We start from the raw sequence: 16,933 nt of genomic DNA on the forward strand, positions 1-16,933 counted from the left end.
ATCATACTGGACTGTGCATCTTATATGACTATATTCTACCCTAATAGAATTTTGTATATAGTTTTTAATTGATTTTTACATCTTATTCCTTTTAAATCCTGTCTAAATGTTTTTGAGAGATATTTGTATTTGTAACTGTCGAGGCGCATACATTTTTGTATTGTTAATGGAACGCCTATTGTTTGGATGCTTTTATGAATCTTATTCGAATAAAGCTGATTTTGATTTGCATATATACTTAGAACGTCCTGTCCGCCAAATTGAAAGGCGGAAACCACAGGCACGGACCTCCCAACTCTTTAACGAAGAAAATTATGGACTCCTACACCAAATTAGTGGGTAACGCAGTGCAGTGCATTTCAGCATGGATGAGTTCTAGGACCAGTGTCCTCCATGACGCGTTTCGCTCCTCATGGGAGCTTGGTGACATGATGCGTATCCAATTACTGAATAATTTAAAGTGAAATATGTGCACAATCAGCTATAAAAAACAGGCCAACTGTTTGTCAGTGAACAACAATGATATTAGACTGTAGCACTAAAAATGGTCAATAAGACATGAAATACACATGCTGAAATTCTCATAGTTTCAAAAGGAGATAAGAGAGAGACATAAAATGTAAATGTAAATGTAAAATCTAGCAGCTGGTAGAAAATCTGCATAGTGCTGTTTTTAATAATATGTGAAGCCAACAAGAATTGGTAATATCTTATCGGCTCATGGTCAATAGAAAAATGCGATAACTAGAAAAAATTATTTTTCACAGTAAATGCAAACAACTACATATGAATATCAAATCAGTGCCTTTTCAGAGGCAAATAAATTGTAAGTACAGAAAATATTTGCATAGTGCAATAATTTGCTTCCTCTAAAAATTACCTAATCAATAAACCCATAGCCGTACCAAAGCTGTTGCAGAGAGACTGAACATATCGAGTGCCAGAGAAATACTACAGCACTTGAACTAGACCATCTCTTATACATACATTCAGCGGTGATTGATAAAATGACCATGATTTATATCTATGTTAGTTTAAAAGCAAAATTCATAATGACAGCAATGTTATTAAATATTTAAAATCATCACAATTACATCAAACAAATATGCAGGCAAGTAAAATAAGGTTCAGAGAATATCAGCAGAGACATTCCATAATAAAGTGCATGCGCAAAATTATGTTGGAAGAAAAAAATCTCATGATAGTATCACTAAACCAAACAAGCCTGAAGGATACTGATATTAAGTATATCACATGTTGAAGTGATGATTTCACAGAATCTGCATCTTAATATATAGACAGTACATCTGTATGAAATGAATCAATGAGTTGCTTTAATGTGTCAGATGATGGTAAAAGAGAAAAAGTGCCATATGCCTATCAGGTGCAAAATAGTGCTGTGCAAAGTCATATTGAGCAAATAAATGAATCATCTCACTAGCAACTCAGGAGAGAAACCCTGAATCAACTAAACTTAAGTGATTCCAAAGTGCAAGTGCAAAACGAAGTCGCAAGTCAATGTGAATGTATAAAAGACTAAATATATACACTCACAGATTGGAAAATCTTAAACATCTACATTGTCATTTAAACACTGATGAACAATAGGAAAAATTTCAAAAAAGCATTATTAATACAAATATTGTCCAGAGATGAAAAAAAGGCTCTAGAGAAAATTGTGAAGGTCCTCGTTCATGTTAAGGCCATTTGGAGCTCGTGTAGCGAGAGCTAAGATAAAGTGAGATTCTCTCTGTCTCAAAAGTTTGTCTTGATTCCCACCCCGGCCGGGGTTAGGAACAGATCCTAAAACAGTATACTCCAAGTCTTTTAGTTGATTATCATGTACAGACTTGAAGTGCCTGGCCATCGGGTAGTTGTGGTCAGAATTCACGATGGCCCTAACATGTTGGAGAATACGCTGTGTTGGGGGGGCAGGACCCCCAATTTATAATTTTGATTTAAGCCCCCAGATTTGGCTGTCCCTGGGGCTTGGGGACCCCACGGGGCCCCCTACCCATAATGATGAATCCCCAGGGTAGGTGGCTGTCACTCAGAGTATTTTGCTTTCACCAGATGATGATTTTAATCCAGTAACGTGTTTCCTTTGCACAGCAAGCTAGATAACACACTGTATTGTGGGAAATACTCAGAGGAACACCATTCTCAGGGATGGAACACAGAGAACAAGAACTGTATAGGCACAATGCCAGTAATTCATGGCCATGCCTGCACTTGCAGCTTACAGTGGTAGCGCATGTTTTTGGGGGTGGAACACAGAGAAGAAAAATTGTGTTTATAGGCACTATGCCAGTACTTACACAATATTCATGGCCATGTCTGCATTTGCAGCTTACAGTGCTAGCGCACAAACAGAACCACAGCAGTAGTTCCTGCTCGTACTTACAATGCTGCTGGTTGGGAATTTATATAGAGCACGTACTACACACTGTTAAAACAAATTTGTTTGTCTCTGTTGATATGCTCTTTTGGATATTCTTATAAAAGGTCATAAGGGGTGCATTTGTATAATGTAATAATACTGTTCTACCCCAGACACACATTACAAAATGGATGCCCATGTGGTGAAAGTGGTTCATGCATTACTTAGTCCCTTTTTGTTTTCTATACTCTATATGTATTGCAAGTCATTTCGCACAATACAGTGTGTTATTAAGCTTGCCGTGCAAGCGAAACGTGCTACTGGATTAAAAACCATCATCTGGTGAAAGCAAAATACTCTGAATAATCGCTTTATTGTAGTTTGGTCTAGGAATTTATGTCCGGCGCGCCCCGCCACCTTTGAGCGATCCTCTGCACATGGCGAGGGGGGACGGAAGGAGCAATATTTGAATAAATGGGTGAGGTTGTCTCAGTTCAATTAAATCCACTGATGCAAAAGTTAACCCGACCGGAATCGAGCATTGATAAGCTAGAAAAGCTTGCAGGTAGTGCTTATACGAATCATCCGAACCAGTTGAGACAGATGGGTTTCCAGACCACTCAGTAACACCTGACTAACTCAAGTGTTTGTAGAACTAAGTCCGTCCAGCAAAATAGGACCGACGGATCCATGACTGTACAGCCTGGATCATCTGGCCCCGGCCGAGCGGAAGCACCACAAACTGCTCAATTGAATCCCTCGCCTAAGCGTCACAATATGGCAGTTTTGATTAAGCCACATGACATAGCACAGGCCCCTAGTTTCATTCAAGAGCGACTGTTGAATATCCAAAGGGAACCCTCCTCTAGTAGACCTAACTACGCATGTAGAAAGGAAGCCCACTTTCAAGTTGTCCAAAGACAAAAATACCAGCCACTCAGAGGTTCACCCGATACAAACACATTACATCTCCCTCCAGAAGCTACGTTTTGTGTTGGCCAATGTCCCTACGTTGCCACAAGGAGCTAGGGAACATTGAGCAACACTAAAAAATGTATTTCTACATGTGATAAATAGAAGATCTGGATTATCAAATCTGCTCTTTTCAGAGTTTTAAATGGTCAGACAGATAGGCTGGGTAGGAAAATCAAAAATGTACCTAGAGGATGACTGTGTGGTATTAACATTTGGGTCACCAGATTTAGTTCAAACAACACTAGATAGGGAGGACAACTGGTCAGTAGAGCAAAAAGGGCTTAATATTCTACCGTTGGGTTATTTTTATAAGCCACCTGTACCCGTTTTGCCTCTTTCTGCATCCCTCTCCCCTCTTTCTGTACCTCTCTTGCCTCTTTCTACATCACTGTTCTCTCTTTCTGAACCTCGTTGCTTTTTTCTGCACTTTTCTTGCTCTTTCTGCACCCTTCGCGCCTCTGTCAGCATCTCGTTTGCTTTTTTCTGCACTGCTCTTCCTTCTTTCTGTACTCCTCCTGCCTCTTTCTGTATCCTCTCTTGCCTCTTTGTGCACTTCTCCTACCTCTTTCTGCACTCCTCTTACCTCTTATTGAACCTCTGTTTGTTCTTTCTGCACTTCTCTTGCTGCATTCTGCACCTCACTTGCCTCTTTCTGTTCTTCTATTGCTTCTTTGTACACCTCTGTTGCTTCTTTCAGCAATTCTCGTGCCTCTTTCTGTACTTTTCTTCCTTCTTTCTACACCTCTCCTTCCTCTTTATGTACCTCTCCTGCCGCTTTCTGCACTTCTCTTACCTCTATCTGCACCCCTCTTAGCTCGCTTTGCGAGATCAAAACCTTACTCAGAAACCCCTGACCATAAGGACCTCAACAACTTCCGTCCCATCTCCCTGCTCCCGTTCCTGGTGAAGGTCATCGAGAAGACCGTCAACAGACGACTCACCTGCTACCTCGAGGAGAACAACATCCTGGACCCATCCCAGTCCGGGTCCTGCAGCAACCACAGCACCGAAACTGCCCTCATCGCCGCAACCGATGACATCAGGGCCCTAATGGACAACGGAGCCCTGAGCATCTGCCTCCCCCCTTTCCGCTTCGAAGCCACCAAGATCATGCGTAGTGTACCCCAGGGCTCATCCCTCAGCCCGACATTGTTCAACATCTACATGGCACCGCTTGCCCACATTGCCCGACTACATGACCTCAACATCATCTCCTACTCCGACACCCAGCTGATCCTATCCATCACCAAGGACCCCCTCACCTCTAAAACCAACCTCAACGAAGGTATGAACGCCGTCGCCGAGTGGATGAAAAACAGCCGTCTGAAGCTAAACTCGGACAAGACAGAATTCCTAATCCTCGGATCCACCCTCTCGGCCTGGGATGACTCATGGTGGCCGGCCACACTGGGAACAGCACCAACACCCACCGACCAGGCAGGCAACCTGGGGTTCATCCTCGACTCTTCTCTCTCCATGACAAAGCAGGTCAACTCCATCTCATACTCCTGCTTCAACACCCTCTGCATGCACTGCAATATCTACAGGTGGAGCCCCACCGAAACAAGAAGAACGGTCACGCAGGCCCTCGTCAGCAGCAGGCTGGACAACGGAAGCGCCCTCTACATAGGAGCCTCGTCCAAACTCCTGAAACGACTACAACGGATTCAGAACACCTCTGCATGCCTGATCCTCAACACTCCCCACTCCCCACTGCAGCCACATCACACCCCAACTGAGAGACCTGCACTGGCACCCCATCGACAAGAGGATCACCTTCAAGCTCCTCACCCACGCACACAAGGCGCTACACAACACCGGACCAGCATACCTCAACAGATGACTCACCTTCTACACCCCCAACTGCCAGTTCCACTCTGCCGACCAAGCCCTCGCCACCGTCCCCCGCATCCGAAGAGCCACCTCCGGCAGCAGATTGTTCTCCTACTTCGCGGCCAAGACTTGGAACACCCTCCCCATCCTCCTAAGGCAGACCCAGGACCTGCTTACCTTTAGAAGACTACTCAAGACCTGGCTATTTGAGCAGTAGCTGCACTCCCCCCAAGCGCCTTGAGACCCCCAAGGGTGAGTAGTGCGCTTTACAAGTGTTCTGATTGATTGATAGATCACACTCCCATTTACTCACCTATAGTTATACACACACCACCTCACTTATTCATACAGATTTAACACATAATTACTCTCTTATAAAATCACTGATACAAGCACGCACTCTTCCATACATCCACTCTCACAATCACTTACTCTCACATATAGTCATTTATATAATCCAACACTCACATATACTGTCTTTTACATATATAGTTACTCATACATGTACCACTGAGATATCCTTTCACTCACCAACACACCCATACACACACGCACCCACCCATACAGCCCTTCACAGATGCACTCTTGAACCCATACACCCAGTGAATCACCCACTCACACATCTATGCACAACTCAGACACTCAGGCACCCATACAGGTTCTCAGACAGCCTATAATTAACTCATATAGAAACTCATGTAGCTATACACCAACCCAAGCAACCACTTACATACCAACAGACTGACTGATACAGACATTCACACAGATTAGTCATTCACCCATGCACTCACTAAGACACATTTAATCACTCTCTTACAGAGTCAGTCACGCACCCAGTAAATCATCCATTCAGACACTCATAAACCCACTCATTCTTCAATACACCTTGGCCTATATATATGTATAACATTCTTAAACTTTTAAAAAAACACTCAGTCAATGGATGATGTCATCAGTGATGTCATTTGAGATGTCAGCAGTGATGTCATCAGTGATGTCACTGAACATGTTATGCTTGATGTAATATGTGATATCATCAGAAGTGCATTGCTTAACTAACTATACGGGCCAAATTGCTATGGTTTTGTACGAGTGAAATGTCCAACTAACTATAACATCCTTGAAACTTGTGGTTTTTTCAGTGAATTTCTAAGGTTTTTTAAATACTTATTTCTAATTATAACATCCCTGAAAGCTATGGTTTTTCAATGAATTTCTATGGTTTTTTAAATGATAATTTCTAACCATAACACCCATGAAACCTATGGGTTTTCAGTGAATTTCAAAGATTTTTTAAATGCTAATCACTAACTATAACATCCCTGAAACCTCAGTTTTTTTCAGTGAATTTCCAAGGTTTTTTAAATGCTAATCCCTAACTATAACGTCCCTGAAACCTCTGTTTTTGTCAGTGAATTTCTAAGGTTTTTAAAATGATAATTTCGAACTATGCCTACATAGGTTGGACATGTGCAGAAAGAGGAAAAAAGGCAAGAAAGAAGCAGGAGGAATACAGAAAGAGGCAAAAGAAGTCCAGAAAGAGGAAGAAAGTTGCAGTAAGAAGCAAGAGAAGTGCAGAAAGATCCAACAGAGGTGCAGAAGGATGCCTACTTTGACTGTACTTTACAACAGATTCATTCAAAGTACCCTAATCACTAATCCTTCTCTGAAGATGTCTTAAACCTCAATTTTCTCTTGAAGGATCACTATTAATTGACTGCTCAGAATATTAGGCCTACCTACCAAATATAAAACAACAATCCTAAGCATATCACTGTTGTAAGTCTGACCAATTTTGTGAAGGTATGCATAGGTGTCTCCGCTTTTATCGAGTGACATGTTACATAAAAATATACATAGAAATACTTGATTACCTGTGTTTCAAACATCATACTCAGTAAATTTGTGTACAAAAAGGTATATGCATTTCTTTCTGCTCACAATACAGGGCACAGAGGTATTCAATGTTATATTTGAGGGGCTTTATAACACATATACATAAAACATGTCTGCCTGTGCAACTGAATGACAGAGCAGAACTTAGACAATTTGACCACCTATAGGAGAAGTTACCTGCTTTTTATGCTACAATCTTTACATGCATAACACATGTAAGAATACATGTACAAGTTAACATATACCTCAGTCACGAGAGCACGCAGACCTTTAAACTTGACAGCTTGCACTTCCCATTTGAGTACAGAAAGAGGCACAATAAGTTCAGAAACAGGCAAAAGGGGTGCATAAAGAGGGAACAGGTGGGCAGACTGAGGCTAGAGAGTTGCAGAAACAGGCAAAAGAGGTGCGGAAAGAGGCAAGATTGGTGCAGAAAGACCCAACAGAGATGCAGAAGGAGATGAGAGCACTGCAGAAAGAGGCAAGAGAGTTGCAGAAACAGGCAAGAGAGGTGCAGAAAAAGGGAATAGGAGTGCAGAAAGAGACAAGGGAGGTGCAGAAAGAGGGAAGAAGGGTGCAGAAATGCAAGACAAGTGCAGAAAGAAACAAAAGAAGTAAGAGAGGTACAGAAGCAGGCAAGAAAGGTATAGAAAGAGGGAGAAGGGGTGCAGAAAGATGCAAGAGGGATACAAACATTTGCGAGAGAGGTACAGAAAGAAGCAAGAGCAGTGCAGAAAGAAGCAAGAGAAGTGCAGAAATAAGCAAGAGCGGTGTACAAAGAGGGAAGAGGGATGTACAAATTTGCAAAAGAGAACCAAGAACAATGAAGAAAGAACCAATTGAGGTGCAAAACGAGGCAAAAGGGGTGCAGAAAGGTGTAGGAGAGGTGTGTAAACAGGCTAAAGGGGTACAGAAAGAGGCAGGCGGGGTGCAGAATGAGGGAAGGAAGAGAAGTGCAGAAAAAATCAACGGAGGTGCTGAAAGAGACATGAAGGGTACAGAAAGAAGTAAGAGACGTGCAGAAAGACGCAACAGAGGCACAGAAAGAGGCAAGAATGGTGTAGAAAGAGGGAAGAGGGGTACAGAAAGAGGCAAGAGGGGTTCAGAAAGAGGCAAGTGAGGTACAGAACGAGGCAAGAGAGGTGCAGAAAGAGGCAAGAGAATTGCTGAAAGAAGCAACAGAGGTGTAGAAAGAAACAAGATAAGTGCAGAAAGAGGCAAGTAAGATGCAGAAAGAGGGAAGAAAGGTGCAGAAAGAGGGAAGATGAGTGCATAAAGAGACAACAGGGTTGCAGAAAGAAGCATTACAGGTGCAGAAAGAAGCATGGGAAGTGCAGAATGAAGTGACAGGGGTGCAGAAAGAGGCAAGAGAAGTGTAGAAAGAAGCAACAGAGGTGCAGAAGGAGGCAAGAAAACTGCAGAATGAGGCAAGAGAGTTGCAGAAACAGGAAAAAGAGGCAAAGAGGGAACAGGGGTGCAGACAGAGGCAAGAGAGGTGCAGATAGAGATAAGAGGGGTGCAGAAAGAGGCAAGAGGGGTAAAGAAAGAAGCAAAAACGGAGCAAAAGAACCAACAGGGGTGCAGAAAGAGGCAAGTGAGGTGCAGAGAAGGCAAGAGAGTTACAGAAGCAGGCAAAGGGGGTGCAGAAAGAGAGAACGGGTGGGCAGACTGAGGCAAGAGAGGTGCAGAAAGAGGGGTACAGAAAGAGGCAAGAGGGATGTAACAATTTGGAACAGAGTTGAAGAAAGAAACAAGAGCAATGCTGAAAGAACCAACAGAGGTACAGAAAAAGGCAAGAGGGGTACAGAAAGAGGCAAGTGAAGTGTAGAACAAATTACAAACGGTACAGAAAGAACCAACAGAGGTACAAAAAAGAGGTAGGAGGGGTGCAGAAAGGGATACGAGAGGTGCAGAAAGAGGCAAGAGGGGTACAGAAAGAGGCAGGAGGGGTGCTGAAAGAAGGTGGAGAACTGCAGAAAGAAGCAACAGAGGTGCTGAACAAGGCACGGAAGGTACAGAAAGAGGCAAGAGAAGTGCTGAAGGAAGCAACAGAGGTACAGAAAGAGGCAAGAGTGGTGCAGAAAGAGGGGAGAAAGAAGGGAGAAAGGTGTAGCAAGAGAGTTTCACAGAGGGAAGAGGGGTGCAAAAACAAACGAAAGGGGTCCAGAAAGAAGCAAATTACCACTCCACAACACAGACATCCATACCACATAATTACTCTCCATAACACATAATCCCACTCTACATAATTCCTATACACTAAATGCCACATACCTTCTATCCACATCAAGTCAAAGTCTATCCACATAATTTCACTGCAGATCATACCACATAATTCCACTACACACAACCTAAATCCACTCCACTCCAAGAAACATTAGTAAAACACTGTTATATTTGCAACTCCTATAGCTCTAACTCTCGCAAATGTGAAACCAATTACATTGCAAATGCTTCTTTAACTAGTAGTCGTGTTTCCAGAGAGGTGGAGAAATGGGCCTGGGCTCTGACCAGCATTCAGGAATTCCGCTGCGTAGGACTTAGAAGAGGTACGAGGAGGGCTTCTTGGCCGTTAAAGTCCCTCGGGAGCAAAGTGGACTTTATCCCCCAACCGTAGTGTGCTAGGAGGCCCGTTTGCAGAGCGGTGGAGAAAGGGGGCGTGGCCTCCAAAGACATCTTACCAATGCCACTATGTATAATAAATGAAGCCCCTGGGAGCTGGCATTCTCCAGGGCTGTGGGGGACTCCGTGGGCCTCTACAACCTAATAAAACATTGCCCCCTGGACCTGACCCACCCAGGGGCATAAAGAAATGAAGCGTGGAATCCCACACTACGTTTTTTTTTATTTGTTTGGCCGGATTCACGCACCCAGCATGAATACAGGTGAAAATATTTTTTAAAATTGCTTATTTGGGCCCTCTGGGACTCCCTGAGCAGGCCTAGGGGATCAGGGTGTTTTGTACCCTGCCCCTTTTCTTGTTTTTTTTCCTTTTTTCTCTTGTGAGTCACAAGATGGCTGCCAACACTTCTTGGTTTGGAGTGTTGACAGCCAATCAAAATGAAGCTCGTGCTCGGGAGGGTTCGCAAACCCTCCTGGGCCACTAGATATCAATATTTTTGGGGGAATTTCTCAGGAAATACTGAACGGATTTACACTATTTTTAAAAAAGCACGCTTTCTGAAACAAGAGCTACCCTTTTGCCAAATTTGGTGTAATTCCGTTCAGCAGTTCGGGCTTTAGCTTTGTCTAAAGTTTCCTATGGAAATTACCATGGAGAAAACCCCCTTTTTTCTTGGCACCCTGAAACTTTCAAGACAGGAGCTGACTGGAGCGGCCCATTCATTTTGAAAATTTTGCAAAGATTCATCAAATGGTGCCAATGATATTGGCAAATCAAAAAACACTTCTCCTATGGAAAATAGGTCCAGACTATAACTACCTATTGGTGACCGCCAGTAGGTAATACAAACACACACACACACACATATATTACCTACCAGCAGTCGCCAGTAGGTAGTTATAGTTAGGACCGTGTTTGCATGCAAAATGTTCCCAAAAAAGTGTGCCGTGATTCTTGTTGCATATGGAAAGTTTTGGGGTGATCTGCCAAACAGGGCTGAGAGAAAGGAAGAGATCAAAAAGGGACCCACAGGACAACATTTCTCCAAATTTGGCAGAGTGTTTTTTTTATTTGGTGTACATCTGTTTAGTAGTTTGGGTGCTATTAAAAAAAGAATCCACATTTGTATATCCAAAGACTTGAAGGCTTTGCAAATCCTTCTGATCTCATGCTAAGATCTGATTGTCTGCCAACACTTTAACTAAGAAGTGTTGACAGCCATCTTGGGACTTGGCTTCTGCCAAGCCCCACAAAAAAACAAACATTTAAAAAAAGAGAATGGGACAGGATAGAAATAAATCTCACACAACAGAGAAGTACTGCAAACAATATCCTATCCCCTGGGATCCAAAATAGACAGGTGCTACCATTCATTTAGCCATCCACATGGGAATAGTAAATATATTATCCACCCAGACCCAAGACAAACAAGGGGAAGACAATGAGTTTCCTAATACTGCCCTCACACACTTTGCAGTGTCATGCTTCATCATAGGACCGCATCATACATCCAGGTACAGACCAACACCCTTGGATGGAGCGCAATGAATTTTTTGATGAAGAACATGATGAAGCATGACACTGCAAAGTGTGTGAGGGCAGTATTCAGAAATGTGTTGTCTTCCTCTTGTTTGTCTTGGGTCTGGGTGGATATGATATTTGCTTGGTGGGAGATGACAACTCCCAAGAAGAAAATTCAAACATAACACCTCTTTCTGCAAGCGAGAGCTGTCAAACAGCTTCCGCTTGAAGGAAGCGGAGTTTTCATCGGTTCCCTGTATGAAAATATGCTTACAGTGAAACAGATAAAAACATTGCTCCCGCAATAAGGGAGTTGCTATTCAAAGCAGATCCCTGCTTGCAGGAGCAATGCTAGCTCCAGCAGGATGCGGGGAGCAGTCTAGGACCACGGTGGTCTTGAGGTTCCCCCTGTGGTCCCCAATGCATTTTACTGGGTTCCCTGGGTGGGGCCAGTGCACCTAGGAGGAGGTGGCTGGGCCCCGAGAATGAGGTCCCTGGAGAACAAATTGGTCACGGGAGGGGGCACATGCGAAGGGAGGGGCCATGTGCCCCCTTCCCAATCTAAAATAACTTTTTGGTCTGGGGAGGTGGTCCCTGGGGCCCAGGGGGGTATATGTGGTCCCCCATATATTTATTTAGTGCTGTCCCAGGTAGATGGCGGTACCCGGACCCAAGGTGGGTCTGTAAAGCACCCTAATGTTTTTAATTATAATGCCCTGGGGATAGGGTGGTTCTCGGGGTCCAGAGGGGTCCTCTTGGCACCTCCTTATATTTATTTAATGTAGCTTCGGGGCGTGGTGGTCCCTGGCACTTAGGGTGATCCATTCAGCCCCCCATGTATTTTATTAATGTTGTCCCAGAAAGGTGATGGTTTCCAGGACCTAGGGGGGTCAGCGTGGACCAGTGACTTCATTAATCATGTTGCCCCAGGGAAGTAGAGGACCCAGGAAGGGGGTTCACCTTCTATTTTTTTAAAAAAGCCCTGTAGAAGTGGTGGTCACTGGGGCAAAAACTGGCCTTGGGGAGGGGGGCTACATGCACTGTCCAGCAAGTCACAGGTTTCTGTCACAGCAAGGTGGCTAAGCGGTTGAATGCACAACCGGATCAGGTGCTCTGAAGACTGATAATCACAATGAAAATTCCATTAAGGTACCTCAGTGGGAGGCTCACCAGCTGAAGATCAGTGTCTATCCCAAGCCTTATACTCTAATGCCAGTAAAGTATATTAGTGGATCAGTGAACCTGCTGCATATATCTATCTGTGCAGAACCTGCAGGACACAGCCTCAGTTATCTGGGGAGGTGACTCAGCCTTTCACTATTTTGAGATAGACAGAGTACCTTTCAGCTGAATTAAAATTCCTATACTCTCACATACATTATCTAGAGTGCCTAGATGCAGCTCGACATGGGTTCATGTTTTGCTGATGATGGATGTAAGAGAGCTCGTATGATTTTAAATTGTGTTTTTTCTAGAGTAGGAGAAAGGTTTTATGGAAAAAAGTACATTTTCTTGAATTTCTTTTCTACTCTGCAATACCTTTCTTTTGCAGGTCTTCTTAATATAGAAAACAGTTCTTGTTGAAATACGATAGATTTTCACATCATGTTTTCTGGGATAATCTGAGATTTAAATCCCCTGCCTTGAGGAGGTAGAAAGGGGAGACCGCGCTTGTTTGTTTAAATAAAATTTGCTGCAAATTTGCAGATCAACCCGTGATTTCAAGGCAAAATTGGAAAAAAATGGGCCTCGCAAATTTGCATTCTGGAGCATCACATTTTTTACACTCTGGTGGCGCAATGTGCCATGGCATATTTACAAGTCCACGGAAAGTCACTTTACATGGCTTATTTTTATGGCCTTATAAATATTTCCCTTTTCACGCAGAGCACTGCGTGAAAGGTGAATTTCATGGGTGTTGCTGTGAGAGTTCCCACACAACACCCATGGAATGGATGCATTCCCAGAATTACGAGGAATCATAAACCTGGGAATGCGTCAGATTCTAACTTCTCCCCAGGGGTGGTGTTAGGATGGCGCAACGAAGAGAAAAATCCTTATTTCGCCTCGATTTTACCTCGTTCAATGTGTGCTGCATTCTGCAGCCCAAATAGAAAGAGGAAAACACCTCTCGTGATTGTTTTTGTGCAGAAAGGTATCCCTTCCTGCAGGAAAACAATCACCCCTACAATGCCGACACCCTTGCACCATGGTGCAGGGTATGTGCGTTGGCACTTGACAGCCTATTCTGCACCAGCGCAGGAGAAAAAGGACAGGAATGAGCTACATCTCATAGGTTCCTTGCGGCGCTGCAATGCAGCAAACCCCAAACGTTAGTTAGGAAAAAGTATGCAGCATCTTTCTTTTCATGCTGCAAGGTATAACATAATGTTCACCACCTGCTATCCCAGGCAATAATAACTGATAACAGAGATACCACACACATATTTTTGGGCCATTTGTGTATGGCTTTGTTTTCTTTTACTACTACTTTAAAGCAAGCACTTTTAGTTTTGCTGATGCTTGTATAATAAAGGAAATAGATAATAGTGTTGTACAGTTGCATCAGAATATGTTCAAGGAATGTCTGAGTGAAGAAATTAGATGTGATTCACCTTCAGCTCATTTATTCATTTAACACTGTCCACAGCACTTTCTGCATTTGGTGTATTCAGAGTCTACCGCAGACTCAGCAGTAAAGCAGGTTTCCCACCCTATATGTGATGCTTACCACCAGCCCAATGAGAGTTTACTAGTACGTCCCCACATCTCAGAAGTCCACAGATACTATGGAGTTATGTTTGTTGAAATAATATTTCCAGACAGGTTGACAATAGCAACTGTTCTTCTTTTTTAATTTTACCTCTAATACATTTACATATACAATATAAAGGTAATTATTTGCATTCATGTTCCATAATACTAAAACCATTCCCCCTTTAATTACCATTGCAGCCCTTTCCTGTACTTCACCACATTTAATTTTTTAGATGACAAATTCAACCATGTATTCTGATTATGCTTCTTAGTGTGCCATGATTTGGATATATATTTTGGTCGTTATTGTCATCACTCGGCAGTGAATTAGCATTGTTTTCCTGAAGGATCCCACTGATTGCTCACATCTATTTAAGGTGAAGGTGAATACTTTTCAGTAAAGTGTGCTTCATATGTCAATTGCTTTTGAGAATAATACAAGGGCCTATGACTGGTTTACCAACACTTGGCACTGCAAAAGTGAAGCAGGCAAAGTCAAGGTGCAGTGGCAGTACGAGTTGAAGTCTTTCATGTCCATGAGACTTAAAAAAAAGATGCAAGCCTGCAAGCCCTTGGAGTCACTCTGGGTGCAAGTGATAAAGGTCTAGTCCCTCTCCCACAGGCAGGGGAACAGCAGGCAGTAGGGCAGCTTAGCAAGGCAGGAGCACAGCAAGGCAAGAGTCTAGCAAAGCAACAGTCCAGCTGAGTACAGTCCTTCCAGCAGAACTGCAATTCTTCTGCTTGGCAGGGTGGTCACAGGTCCAGAAGTGTACTGAAGTCATGGTGTTAGAGGTCCAGTACTTATACCCAGTTGTACTTTTGAAGTGGGGGAGACTTCAAAGAAAGCTTTGAAGTGCACAGAGGTCCTCCCTTCCTGCCATGGCTTGGGACTCTACTGGGGGGGGGAGTTATGCAGTCATTGTGTGGGGACAGAACAAAGCCTATTCAGGTGTAAATCTCAGTCCCTCACTTCATCGTGCCCAGGAGGGTCTGTCAGGGTGTAGATGGCCCATCAGTCACACCTAAGCTTCCTTTGTGTGTGGCTGTCTGGAGTAACTGTACAAAGGCCAGCTGTCACCCTCCCTAGGCATGTATTCAGAAACAGGCAGCTGGCACCAAATGGCAAATGTAAGTAAATGCCAACTTTCTAACAGTGCTACTCAAACAAATGATGGACGACATGCTGAATAAATCATACATTCAAGAGCTGTGGGTTAAATCCATCGTTCTTTTGCTCACGTTGCCACCCCAGTTTAGACTAAGCCATATACAAATCAGTCTTGACCCTGTGCCTCATAGGAACAGTCCAGGCCGAACTGCCAAGCCAGGCCTTTTGGCTCATTTGTGGCTCACAATTGTTTATTTTGGAAGAATTGTGCTTTTTGTCTTCATGCTTACATTTTTCCCTTTTCCTGAGAGACGTTTTCCATTCTGAAGGTACCATTTCTGAGTCATGAGCTTGGGTGCCGTGGCTCTTTTGTGGTGGCAAGTCGCGATTATCATTTCCAGCACAAGGTGCACTGCTATTGATGCCTTGTTTCATTGAAGCACTTGCCTCCTTTCCCGCCTGTGCCTGGTCAGGGAAAGCGCTCTTCCCTCACGCAGCTCCGTCATTGAGGTTCTGACCCCCGCGCCACTCTGGTTCCAGGCAGGTGTTCAAAGCAGTCCTCCACACGCAGGCTCCTGACTATGCCTCATCCCTGGTGGTCCAGTGGAAGAGAATACTCTTCTGCTTGTCCACTCTGCCAGTCTCTGTCTGTCTTTTTCTGTCTGCCCTTCTTTTACTTTTGCTTTTCTGTCTTTGTTGTGTGCCCTTTTTTCTCTATTCTGCCTTGCCTTTCCCGTTTTTGCGGTTTACCTCCATTTCCTGCCACTGGTACCCCACAGCACCTCCCCCCTGCATGTTCCTGCTCCCGCCTCTCAGCTGCCCTCCTGTCCCCGACCTCTACTTAATGGCAGCTGCTGCACGACAGGGCCATCAAGACCTCTGACCTCCTGGTCAGGGAAACTGCTCTCTCCTCACGCAGCTCAATCATTGAGGCTCTGTCCCCAGTGCCTTTCTGGTTCCAGGTAGGTATCTGAGGCCCTCCTCCACCCGCAGGCTCATGCCTGCGCCTCCTCTCTGTGTGGTCCAGTGGGAGAGCCTGCTCTTCAGCTGGTCTACTCTGCCAGCCTCTTTCTGTCTTTTTCTGTCTGCTCTTCTTTTAATTTTGCTTTTCCGTCTTTGCCTTGTGCCCTTTTTGCCTTGTTCTCTATTTTCCCTTGTTTTTTTCCATTTTAGCTGTTTCCCTCTAATTCCCACCACTGCTGTCCCTGTGGCCCCTCCCCACGTGTTCCTGCTCCCGCTCCTGCTTCCCAGCTGTTCTCCCGCCCCTGGCCCCTACTTAATAGCAGCTTCTGCATGGCCAACTACAATGGGCACACTGCTGGTGCACCAAAGCCCCCCCCGCTGCTACAACTCCAACACCCTCCACGCATTAAACCCTTGACGCAACAACTGTCAGCTCTCGACGAGGAGCAAATCCCAAGGCCCATTCTCCTGCTGACACTGTCGTGGCACATTCACCCACCTTCTGATCCAGACATCTACTGCCAACCCATCGGACACCAGCGCACCCAAACCCCTGACTTACAGCCTCCTCAACATACACTCCCTGCACAGATCCGCAGTAGAAATTTGGGACCTCCTCAACACCCTCTTTCCCAATGTCGCCTTCCTCACAGAGACCTGGACCAACACCAGCTCCGCTCCCGACATTGCAACTGCCATCCCTGACGGGTACAATATTCTGAGGAAAGACTGCCCAAACTATCCCGGAGGAGGCCTCGCCATCGTACACAAATGCTCCCTCCGACTGACAACCTCCATCTCGATGGGCTTCTCCCCCCCATGGAACACACCCATTTCCAGATCCAGCCCAACCCCAGAACTACTCTGCGAAGATCTC

General features: G+C 44.4%; 1 long non-coding RNA gene across 1 annotated transcript in view; it reads left to right on the forward strand.

Annotated features, from left to right (window-relative positions):
* LOC146806016 (uncharacterized) overlaps positions 1–16,933 on the forward strand; it is a 377,339-nt gene that overhangs the window by 136,838 nt on the left and 223,568 nt on the right. The gene's annotated exons all lie outside the window — the stretch shown is intronic.

Source organism: Triturus cristatus, chromosome 8 (genome assembly GCF_964204655.1).
Source record: "Triturus cristatus chromosome 8, aTriCri1.1, whole genome shotgun sequence".
Lineage (NCBI taxonomy): Eukaryota > Metazoa > Chordata > Amphibia > Caudata > Salamandridae > Triturus > Triturus cristatus.